The following is a 12,874-nucleotide window of genomic DNA, read 5'->3' as shown; positions in this document are numbered from 1 at the left end:
CCCCTTTTTTTTTTTTTTTTTTTTTTTAAAAAACAAAACAAACAATCTTCGGCTAAAAAAGAATAGGCCTACTGTGCTCCACTCGCTTACCATAATCATCCAACCCTTCAATACCTTTCACCCCACAAGACCCTCATCGCTTCAGTACCGTTCCGCAATTTAAAAATGGGAAGACCGACCTCGTAACAGTTTGCTTGCAACCGAAATTGGTGCACATTCGCTGACTACTGCAGGGCGTGTATTACTAGAGGGTGGCTTGTAAAATCGTCACGCACATCAACCACCAGAGCAACACCCGCTGAATAACGTACCATCGAACCGTCAGGTCAATGCAAAATGGAGGCCCGGATCATAGGCCTAACTTCACCGAGCACCCCACCATCTAGCTGAGAACTCCAACCTTGATCCTGCTGGTGGGTTGAGTTACCAAAATACCTGAGATTGAGATTGCAATAAGGTGCCCGATACAAACCCGGAACCCAGATGCCTGTTTTGCCTTCAACCCTGCGTTGACCCATAATCATTCCAAGCCACAAAAACCTAATCAGCCTGATTACTTATTCGAGGAAAGGGCTGTAGTTGGTTAAGGCTTTTACCCACCGGCATCGTCGGACCACTGGTCATTCTCCTATTTCCCAGTCCACCCCCCTTTTTGTGTAGCTGGAACCGAAATAGGGGGAAAGGCGCAATCAAAGTTAGGTTAATGGACCATGTCCCCCCGGGCCCAGCATAAGGAGCATTTTTTTTTTTTTTTTTTATATATAACTATATAAACACTTTGTATCGCAAATGATCCCAAACAGCTGGCCCTGCAACGCCGTAATACTCCATCTACAACTCTGTCTGTTCCTGCTCTTGAAACTATTATGGCATGGCACGGTGGCTCAATGGCTAGCTGCAGCCCTGGGGACCTGGGCCCAAATCCCGCCAAGGACACCATCCGCAAGGAGCCTGTACGTTCTCCCCGTGACTGCGTGGGTCTACTCCGGGCACTCTAGCCTCCTCCCACACCCCCATAAACATACAGATAGGGAATCCAGACCGTAAGCCCCAATGGGGCAGCGTCCCCAATCCATGCAACGCACACAAAAACTAAAAGTGACTTTATACCTTTTAGAATATGTATGTGGAAGTAATTGTCCAGAAAATATTAGCGGGCATAATTATTCTGCGAATAGCTAACATTGCCGGTTTTCCCATCTCACTTGTTTATTTTCGGTTCTTACGGTAAGGAAAACCAATTAAAACATACGTAATTAACCAAAGAGGGGAAATCTAGTACAAAAGGATGAAAATTACTTCACTACAAAAAAGAAGTAGTTTTAGAAAAACAATCAAACCATGCAAATGTACAGAGATATACTTCTCACATTTCGATAAAACTAACTGTGGCCAATATCGATCCCTTCTTTCAATTACAGCATGACATTAGGGGTAAAACAGGGGGGTTAGATCCCGTGATCCCATAATATTGTCACTAATCAATAAATCACTTGAAGGGTCAGTTAACCGGTGGCAACAAGATTATTACAAGGAATGTAGGCCGCCTGTATTAAACTAAGGTTGAAAAATTAAGATATGTTTAATTTTTGAAAGACGTCTCAGAGTATATCTCATTTGTACCTCTTCCGACAGGCCTACAAGCTGCCGTAACCCTCAGTCTGATACAGCGCCGCACAATCAGCTCTGCCCTCATCTACTGTATCCTCACCTATCCCTTGTAGACTGTGAGCCCTCGCGGGCAGGGTCCTCTCTCCTCCTGTACCAGACCGTGCCTTGTATGGTTTATGATTATTATACTGGTACCTATTATGTAAAAACCCCTTTCGCATGTAAAGCGCCATGAATTATATGGCACATAATAAATAATAATAATTTGTATAAATACCCGTGTGGTCAATATAAATAAACTGCCACCAAACTTAATCCTCCGAAATAGGGAAGGCTTCTTTACAGTTAGAGCAGGTAGATTGTGGAATGCTGTCTACAAGGGGTAGGAATGCTAGATACCATCACAGCTTTTAACAGAAAACGGGGGAAGGCGATTCCCTCAGCACCAATAACATTGTTTGTTATAAATAACTTAGTGACAACATGTAGAGCTGGGCGGGAAGCCTGTTACCTGTGACGTCACATTATCCTCCCTAGGGGGACTTATCCCACCCCGCACTCCCCATCAGGGTACTCACCTGGTGATTCAGGAAATGACAAGACGACTGGATCTAGATCTACCCACGTAACGCCTGCTACGACGACGCTCACACCTATCCAAGGGTTAAGATGACAGACTCCGGACATGATGGCTACCCATGCCAAAGCTTGCTACCGTGACCCCTGCACATGACCGTACAACGCGATAGTCGGCACCGCACCCACCGCCGCCATAACATGCTGAAATCCACTGTGTGACAACGGGGCGGGGCTGTTAACAGTCACCATTGTCATAATGTCAAATGGAGTGTGTTTTGGCCTGGGAGGGGGCTTGGTGTAGGTGTGGTATCAGCAGGAGGGAAAACACGCCACCTGCTGACTGTTGCTTCTTGCCCCTGTTCACTACCAGCCCCCCTCAATTTGAACATTGAAGTCCTAACAGAATCCCTTAAACCGCCCGCTCACTGGGAGACCCACATGGTGCCTGGTTCATTCCCAGGCTAGCCCCCTTGGCATTCCCGGGGCATACAAACGGAGGGGAGGGGAAGTTCAGTGTGTGTGGGATGGGATGATTTGAACTCTTGCAGGTTAGTGCCTGCATACTACATTCCCCATACCTCCCAACTTTTAAAGAAGGAAAAGAGGGACAAAGTTTGCGGCGCGCATAGCGCGCCGCGGCAAATTTTTAGGCCACGCCCCCTAACCACACCCATTTCACAGTCACGCCCATATCCACTCCCCATCCACACCCATTCAGCACAAACACGCAGGCAGCCGGCGGGCCTCCAGCACGGACACGCAGGCAGCCGGCGGGCCTCCAGCACGGACACGCAGGCAGCCGGCGGGCCTCCAGCACGGACACGCAGGCAGCCGGCGGGCCTCCAGCACGGACACGCAGGCAGCCACAGTGAGGCGGCCGGTCGCCTTCACAGACAGGCGGCCGGCCGCCTTCACAGACAGGCGGCGGGCCGCCCGCACAGAGAGGCGGCCAGCCGCCCGCAGAGAGAGGCGGCCGGCCGCCCGCAGAATGAGGCAGCGGGCCGCCCGCACAGACAGGCGGCGGGGGGCGCCCGCACAGACAGGCGGCAGGGGGGCGCCCGCACAGACAGGTGGCGGGCCGACCGCACAGACAGGCGGCCGGCCGACCGCACAGACAGGCTCCGGCCGGGGGTGAGGGGGGAGGGAGGGAAATCAGCGCTGGGGAGATTAGTTTACTGTACCAGCAGCAGCACAGGCAGCGCTCCTCTCTATGCCACGTCTACTAGGATGGTAGGAGGGAAAAGCAGGGAGGCGGAGAGAGAGTGGGTGGGCGGAGCCCGGGAGCCGGCCGTCCCGCCCGTGGCAACGGGACAAACAACGTAAAGCGTGAAAGTCCCGCTGTATCCGGGACGGTTGGGAGGTATGCAGCATGTTAGAATGTGTACATAAGATCCCGCTGGTGGTGGCCGCAGCTTATAGGCCCCAAATCTGGTGACAGGTTCCCTTTAAAGTGAACCTGTCAGGTGCAATCTGCACTCAGAGCCAGGAGCAGTTCTGGGTACATATTGCTAATCCCTGCCTAACCGTCCCTGTATACACTAGCATAGATAAAGAGATCAAGAACAAATATTTTTAAAGATCTTATATCTTATGCTAATGAGCGCGGGGACTAGTCACAAGGGCGTTACTTCACTTGGCTAGTCGGCTCGCATAGCATGTTAGCATGTTATTACGCCCCTGTGTGAGTACTCACACGCTATGTGAGCCGACTAGCCAAGTGAAGTAACGCCCTTGTGACTAGTCCCCGCGCTAATTAGCATAAGATATAAGCTCTTTAAAAATACTTTTTCTATAGATGCCTTTATCTATGCTAGTGTATACAGGGACAGTTAGGGAGGGATTAGCAATATACACCCAGAACTGCTCCTGGCTCTGAGTGCAGATTGCACCTGATAGGTTCCCTTTAAAGGGAAACTGTCACCAGAAATTTAGCAAAAAAAATAAAAGATTCCCCTCTGCAGCTCCTGGGCTGCATTCTGGAAAGGTTCCTGTTGTTATTGTGCCCACTTTGAGACTTAAAATAATACTTTATGAAGTCTTACCTTTTTGTATGCAAATCTGTTTTTATGGTCACGGGGGCGGGCTGCCTGGCGTCCGTTATTCCCCCTCCTGCCGTTGTACGCCGTCCCCCATTGCTCATTTCCATACATGAGGACGCCTTCCTCATGTAACTGTCCTCCTGAAGTTTTGTGCATGCCCAGTGCCACTCTCGCGGGAGTGAGCACTGTGCAAAGTGTGAACGCTTTTGAGGTGATTGCGCAGGCGCGAGATTATGGGCGGCGCTGTGATTGTCATCAGCAGCGTCATCCAAGTACCTGCCCATAATCTCGTGCCCACGCTTCTCACTCTGCCTCCACCGTTATGCGCAAGCACTGGCCATATGAACCACGTTACCTATTACCATGGGCGCGAGATTATGGGCGGCGCTGTGATTGTCATCAGCAGCGTCATCCAAGTACCCGCCCATAATCTCGTGCCCGCGCTTCTCACTCTGCCTCCACCGTTATGCGCAAGCACTGTCCATATGAACCATGTTACCTATTACCGTGGGCGCGAGATTATGGGCGGCGCTGTGATTGTCATCAGCAAAGTCATCCAAGTACCCGCCCATAATCTCGTGCAAGCAGTAATAGGTAACATGGTTCATATGGCCAGCACTTGCGCATAACGGTGGAGTCAGAGGGAAAAGTGCGGGCACGAGATTATGGGCGGGTACTTGGTTAACGCTGCTGATGACAATCACAGCGCCGCCCATAATCTCGTGCCTGCGCAATCACCTGAAAAAGCGTTCACATGCGCAAAACTTCGGGAGGACAGTTACATGAGGAAGGCGTCCTTGTGTATGTAAATGAGTAATGGGGGACTGCGTAAAGCGGCAGGAGGGGGAATAACGGACGCCAGACAGCCCGCCCCCGTGACCATAAAAACACATTTGCATACAAAAAGGTAAGACTTCATAAAGTATTTTTGTAGGTCTCAAAGGGGGCACAATAACAACAGGAACCTTTCTAGAAGCAGCCCAGGAGCTGCAGAGGGGAATCTTTTACTTTTATTGTGAAATTTCTGCTGACAGGTTCCCTTTAACTGGTAGAGGAGCCAGGATAAAGCAGAGCTGAAGTTGTTGGGAAGCTAGGACCCAGCAGCTCCACAGGCAGGAGACCACTGATCGGTAAGCTAATAGAAGCCTGCAGATGTCACTCTGCATAGGTTATTACTGGCCACTGCTATCTGCAGGAGAGAGAAGTGCTGATTGCACGGTCTCCTCAGCTTTCTGACTCCCCGCGTGTCTGCAGCAGTGAGAAGCCGCACACGGGGAGTCAGAGAACAGCTGCAGACAAACGCAGGCTCCGGGACTGGGGGGGTCGGCTCTGGTGCAGGGGGGGGGGGGGCTCTGCTGCAGGGGGGGGGTCGCTCTGCTGCAGGGGGGTCGCTCTGCTGCAGGGGGTGATTCATACCTCAGCAGCAGTCACAGGAGTAGGTGCGCGCTCGGCTCTGTAATGAATAGAAGGGAGAAACAGCGAGGCGGGGCTACAGTGGGTGGGTGGAGCCGGGATAAACAGCCTCACGGGCGGGACCCGGGATCAAATGCTCAGAAGAGGGACTGTCCCGCTGTATCCGGGACGGTTGGGAGGTATGCATTCCCCCCTACCGTGCCTCCAACCTGCGCTGTGACAGGGACTGCACTGAGTCTGCACTTCAATTAGGCTGTGTGCCTAATTCATGCGTCCTGCGTCCCCTGCACAGTCTATGGAGACTGTGCAGAGGCCGTACGCACGTTGCATAGTAGAACGCAGCGATTCAGCTGGGGCCCGAATCCCTGTGTTCTAAGAAGTGACATGTCACTTCTTCCGTGCGCTCCGCCGGCAGCTCCTGCTCTGACTATGGCAGGAGCTGCAGGCTGAGCGCACGTTCTCTACCGGCACCATGCGCCTCAGAACGGAGCTTTTCAGCTGCGCTCTGAGGCACACCTTTTAGGTGCCGTGCAGAGCGCACACAGCCCTACCCAGCTCCTCCTCGGCACTGGCGACGGTGTCTGGTCGGCGGTGGCTGGGCGGCGGGTGGGCGGGGCCAATGACAAAGAGCGCGAAGCGCTCTTTTTCAAACCTAATGGCGGCTCAAGCTGACCGGCGGGCGGGTAGTTCCCTCAGAACGCCGCTCGCCGGCGCCCGTAGCTTGAGCCTCAGCAGGGAGGGAGCCGCTCACAGCAAACAGCGCCGTGAGCAGAACGCTTTCCTCCATGCTGATTTTAGGGGAGGAGGGGGGGGGTGAGGGGGGGGGTGGGGGGGGGGTGTGAGGGTGTTAAATAATGGCGAGCACAAGCGGACCAGCGGGCGGGTAGTTCCCTTAGAACGCCGCGCTCACCGGTCACACATCGCTTGTGCCTCAGCAGAGAGGGAGCCACTCACAGCTAACAGTGCTGTGAGCTGAAACGCTTACCTCCCTGCTGATAGCTCTCATTCCGCATCCAGGAGCGGGTCTCTGTGTCCGGCTGCCCAAACAGGTCCGGGTCCTGCAGCCGAGAGGCTGGAAGCTGGGCAGCACAGTGATATGTATCCAGGAGGCGGGGCTTAGGCCAGTCACACCACAGGAGGCAGGGGGCGGCAGGTCAGTGTCTTTCCAGGGGGGAGAACTCTATTTTAACATGCAGAGGGGCCAGCAGTCAGGGGGCAGCATCTCAAGTTTCTGGCTGCAGTGCCCCTCAGTCCTCACATAGCCTCTCTATATACGGTGTAGTCCTCACATAGCCTCTCTATATACGGTGTAGTCCTCACATAGCCTCTCTATATACGGTGTAGCCCTCACATAGCCTCTCTATATACGGTGTAGCCCTCACATAGCCTCTCTATATACGGTGTAGCCCTCACATAGCCTCTCTATATACGGTGTAGCCCTCACATAGCCTCTCTATATACGGTGTAGCCCTCACATAGCCTCTCTATATACGGTGTAGCCCTCACACAGCCTCTCTATATACAGTGTAGTCCTCACATAGCCTCTCTATATACAGTGTAGCCCTCACATAGCCTCTCTATATACAGTGTAGCCCTCACATAGCCTCTCTATATACAGTGTAGTCCTCACATAGCCTCTCTATATACAGTGTAGCCCTCACATAGCCTCTCTATATACAGTGTAGCCCTCACACAGCCTCTTTATATACAGTGTAGTCCTCACATAGCCTCTCTATATACAGTGTAGCCTTCACACAGCCTCTCTATATACAGTGTAGCCCTCACATAGCCTCTCTATATACAGTGTAGTCCTCACATAGCCTCTCTATATACAGTGTAGTCCTCACATAGCCTCTCTATATACAGTGTAGCCCACAGTCTCCTATATACAGTGTAGTCCTCACATAGCCTCTCTATATACAATGTAGTCCTCACATAGCCTCTCTATATACAGTGTAGTCCTCACATAGCCTCTCTATATACAGTGTAGTCCTCACATAGCCTCTCTATATACAGTGTAGTCCTCACATAGCCTCTCTATATACAGTGTAGCCCTCACATAGCCTCTCTATATACAGTGTAGTCCTCACATAGCCTCTCTATATACAGTGTAGTCCTCACATAGCCTCTCTATATACGGTGTAGCCCTCACATAGCCTCTCTATATACGGTGTAGCCCTCACATAGCCTCTCTATATACGGTGTAGCCCTCACATAGCCTCTCTATATACGGTGTAGCCCTCACATAGCCTCTCTATATACGGTGTAGCCCTCACATAGCCTCTCTATATACGGTGTAGCCCTCACATAGCCTCTCTATATACGGTGTAGCCCTCACACAGCCTCTCTATATACGGTGTAGTCCTCACATAGCCTCTCTATATACGGTGTAGCCCTCACATAGCCTCTCTATATACGGTGTAGCCCTCACATAGCCTCTCTATATACAGTGTAGTCCTCACATAGCCTCTCTATATACAGTGTAGCCCTCACATAGCCTCTCTATATACAGTGCAGCTCTCACATAGCCTCTCTATATACAGTGTAGTCCTCACATAGCCTCTCTATATACAATGTAGCTCTCACATAGCCTCTCTATATACAATGTAGCTCTCACATAGCCTCTCTATATACAGTGTAGCCCTCACATAGCCTCTCTATATACAGTGTAGCTCTCACATAGCCTCTCTATATACAATGTAGCTCTCACATAGCCTCTCTATATACAGTGTAGCCCTCACATAGCCTCTCTATATACAGTGTAGCCCTCACATAGCCTCTCTATATACAGTGTAGCCCTCACATAGCCTCTCTATATACAGTGTAGCCCTCACATAGCCTCTCTATATACAGTGTAGCCCTCACATAGCCTCTCTATATACAGTGCAGATCTCACATAGCCTCTCTATATACAGTGCAGCTCTCACATAGCCTCTCTATATACAGTGTAGTCCTCACACAGCCTCTCTATATACAGTGTAGCCCTCACATAGCCTCTCTATATACAGTGTAGCCCTCACATAGCCTCTCTATATACAGTGTAGTCCTCACATAGCCTCTCTATATACAGTGTAGTCCTCACACAGCCTCTCTATATACAGTGTAGCCCTCACATAGCCTCTCTATATACAGTGTAGCCCTCACATAGCCTCTCTATATACAGTGTAGTCCTCACATAGCCTCTCTATATACAGTGTAGTCCTCACATAGCCTCTCTATATACAGTGTAGCCCTCACATAGCCTCTCTATATACAGTGCAGCTCTCACATAGCCTCTCTATATACAGTGTAGTCCTCACATAGCCTCTCTATATACAGTGTAGTCCTCACCTAGCCTCTCTATATACAGTGTAGCCCTCACATAGCCTCTCTATATACAGTGTAGCTCTCACATAGCCTCTCTATATACAGTGTAGTCCTCACATAGCCTCTCTATATACAGTGTAGTCCTCACATAGCCTCTCTATATACAGTGTAGTCCTCACATAGCCTCTCTATATACAGTGTAGCCCTCACATAGCCTCTCTATATACAGTGTAGTCCTCACACAGTCTCCTATATACATGTAAACATCCAAAATCCTAAATAAGGAAAAAAAAACAAAACCCACTACATTCTCCCCTCGCTCCGGTTCTTCTGCCGCTCTGCTCCGACCTCCGTTACACTGACGCTCCGCACAGCACACGCAATCATGTGACGTCATCACATCTGCTGTGCCTCGCGCTAATTGGTGGAAGACTGAGCCCGCGGCCCCTACTCCACCAATGTGTTCACCGCTGTCCGCATCCTCAGGACATATGGGCGGTGTGGGATGGCATGGTGTGAACCGCCGGCCACTGATTTCAGCCCTTAGGCTGCCTTGGCCTAGTGTTTAAGACTGGAAAAAAAAATCAAACTTTTAAAATGTTTTTTTTTACATTTTGCTCAATTAAGAACAAATAATAGTATTTAAATATAACATTAAAACATTAATACTTTACATTTTATCAGTTATTTAATTTTTTTATTGACCCCTTCCCTTTATCCTTCCCAGGACAGTGTTGTTTTGATACAGAACCCCACATTTTCTATTTTCCTTCACGTAACCATTAAGTCAAGACGATTTTCCGGGATTCGTCGTTCTTTTATTTTTTTCTTCTCAGTTCTATAACTGGACATGGTAGAAAATAGTTACCTGTAAATTTCTTGTAGCTCCATCAGTGGTCCCTGCCAGTCTCTTTACCTACATGTAGTCTCTTTGCTACATTGATCACCCATAATACATCCATGTGCCATCTGCAGACAATCGCTAACCTCAGCTGTGATGCCTGCAGTCACCACATTAAACACTGAGGCCAGTAATTGGCTGCAGCGGTCAATGTGGATGCACAGCACAGAGACTGCCAGGTCGCACCGGAGAATTGGCGCTAAAGTTGTGGGCATTTCAGAGGTGAGTTTTTTTGTCTTTTCAATATTTCCCTTTGATGACTTATTGGTAAGAGCGGCTCAGATGAGCTGCTCAGGGTCAGATCGTCTACACCATTGTACATTGCGCTGATGGCGCTGCATGAAATCCCCGTAGAGCGTAATAACATGTTTTGATTTTGTTGACTTTGGAGCTGTGGGATGATACAATGCTCCAGGGAGAATTCACAAAAAAACTTTCTTGGTTTTACCAATCCAACGGAGACGTAACTAGATGTGTAAACACTTGTGTGCTCATCAGATTTCTAAGAAGTATGGGCTCATTGTGTACCAGATCTTGTTTTTCTGCCATATCCTTTTATACAGCACACAGGACTGATGTGTGATGGGATTCCCGGCTGTATTCAGCATTTGGACACTGAACTGTTTTACTCTCTTTTTTCCCCTACAACATCTGTTGGAGACAGAATTGAGAAGCCTCCATACACAACAGATAAGGCTGCTTTACACACAATGATATTGCTAGCGATCTCGTTAGTGATGTGACACGCCCAGATCGTTGTTGCGATTTGCCGAGATCGCTCATTGGTCGTTTTGTAGCGGTCACACGTACACATCTCACAAACGACACTATATCGTTCAGCAATATATTGTTTGACCAAGGCGGTCGTGTGGATGTTATTCGTCGTTGGCAGGGTGTCAAACGTAGCAATATGTCTGCTGCGTTCCAAACAACGAACAATATTTTGAAACTGAACAATGTGTCAACAATCAATAATTTTCACCCTATTTGCGATCGTTCCGAGTCTCATGTAGGTGTCACACGCAACGACATCGCTAACGATGACGAAAGTGCATCACGAAAACCGTGACCCCCGACGACATATCGTCACATAAATTGTATCGTGTAAAGCGGGCTATAGTCTCTCGATCTCTCCAAAATCGGAATTTACAAGCTAAGACTCTTAAGCGGGCTTTACACGCTGCGACATGGCTAGCATAGCACCCACCCCCGTCGTACGGCCAATATGTGGTGATCGCTGCCGTAACGAACATTATCGCTACGGCAGCGTCATAAGCACACACCTGCTCTGCGACGTCGCTCTGTCCGGCAAACCCTCCTCCTTTCTAAGGGGGCGATTCGTTCGGTGTCACAGCGACGTCACACGGCAGGCGTCCAATAGAAGCGGAGGGGCGGAGATGAGCGGAACTTAACAGCGGGACTTAACATCCCGCCCACCTCCTTCCTTCCGCAATGTGTGGTGTCGCAGGAACGGCGAACAACATCACTAATAAGCAGAAAACAATTTTTTGTTTCAGGACGACCTCTCCGCGGCCAACGATTTTGACCGCTTTTGCGATCGTTTAAGGTCGCTCATAAGTGTCACACGCTGCGATCTCGTTAATGAAGCCGGATGTGCATCACAAACAATGTGACCCTCGACGATAATTCATTAACGATATCGTAGCGTGTAAAGCCCGCTTTAGGCCGGTGTCACACGGTACGATCTATCGTGTGATCGCACGAGCGATCGTACCCGCCCCCGTCGTTTGTGCGTCACGGGCAGTAAGTTGCCTGTGGCGCACAAAGTCGTTAACTCCCCGTCACACGCACTTACCTCCCGGACGACCTCGCTGTGGGCGGCGAACATCCTCTTCCTGAAGGGGGAGGGATGTTCGGCGTCACAACGACGTCACAGCGGCCGCCCAATAGAAGTGGAGGGGCGGAGATGAGCTGGACGTAACATCCCGCCCACCTCCTTCCTTACGCATTGCCGGCGGGACGCAGGTAAGCTGTGTTCATCGTTCCCGGGGTGTCACACGGAGCGATGTGTGCTGCCTCGGGAACTATGAACAACCGGAGCACAGAAGGAGGAGCGACATTTTGAAAATGACCGACGTGTCAACGAGCAACGATAAGGTGAGTTTTTTTGCTGTTTCACAATATGTCTAATGGCCGGATGTGCGTCACGGAATCCGTGACCCCAACGACATATCGCCCAATATATCATAGCGTGTGACGCCACCCTTACAATGCTGTAATCCAGCACCCAAAACGTTTGTGGGCCATATTACTGAACTCCTCCAAGAGTTTTCTCTATTGCCTTTATACAGACTCTAATGTGATGTGCTGTATTAAATGCCATGGTGCAGGGAGATGTGTGGATCAAGTGCCTACAACAATGTCCGTGCCATCTGGCCATTTCATTTTCCTGAGGCTATGCGTTCATGTTCGGGGGTCACAGCATTTTGGACGCAGCGTGTTTTCGCTGAGTCCATGCTGTGTTGTACAGTACAAGCACAGTGGACGGGATTTCTAGAAATCTCCTGCCCACTGTGCTTGTTTTTCCCCAAGCGTAAACTGACCTGCAGTGCGATATCCAGAGCCGCAGCATGTCAATTTATTGCTGCGGAGCAGCGAGTGTTCTCTGCATGGAGATCAGAGAGAAAGATCGAATCTTCCCAGATCATGGGCATGGGCAGCTGTGGTCTCCTGCGGAGAGGACTCGCAACCCCACAGAAGAGTACATGCTGCGTCCAGGTATGTGCCCACGATCAGCTGATCAGGACTCACTGTGCCCTGACCTGCGGGGCGGCGCGTGTCCTCCGCAGGAGACCGCAGCTGCTTGTGCCCACGATTAGGGTTCAGTGCGCTGCGGTCTTTTGCTTGTGGTCTCCCTGCGGAGGACGCATGCAAATCCGCAGTAAACAATTGACATGCTGCGGTCTGGAAACATGCACCACAGGTCAGTGTTTGCTGCGTAAAAAACAAGCACAGTGGGCACGGGATTTCTAGAAATCCATCCACTGTGCTTGTACTGTACAAC

At 50.2% G+C, this 12,874-nt stretch overlaps 1 protein-coding gene across 1 annotated transcript in view; it reads left to right on the top strand.

Moving 5' to 3' along the window:
- Positions 1-12,874, top strand: part of DNAAF10 (dynein axonemal assembly factor 10) — a 90,529-nt gene that overhangs the window by 61,807 nt on the left and 15,848 nt on the right. The gene's annotated exons all lie outside the window — the stretch shown is intronic.

The sequence above is a fragment of the Anomaloglossus baeobatrachus genome, chromosome 3 (assembly GCF_048569485.1).
Source record: "Anomaloglossus baeobatrachus isolate aAnoBae1 chromosome 3, aAnoBae1.hap1, whole genome shotgun sequence".
NCBI classification, from domain to species: domain Eukaryota; kingdom Metazoa; phylum Chordata; class Amphibia; order Anura; family Aromobatidae; genus Anomaloglossus; species Anomaloglossus baeobatrachus.
The sequence above is the reverse complement of the archived record's forward strand: the minus strand, read 5'-3'. Positions and strand labels throughout refer to the sequence as shown.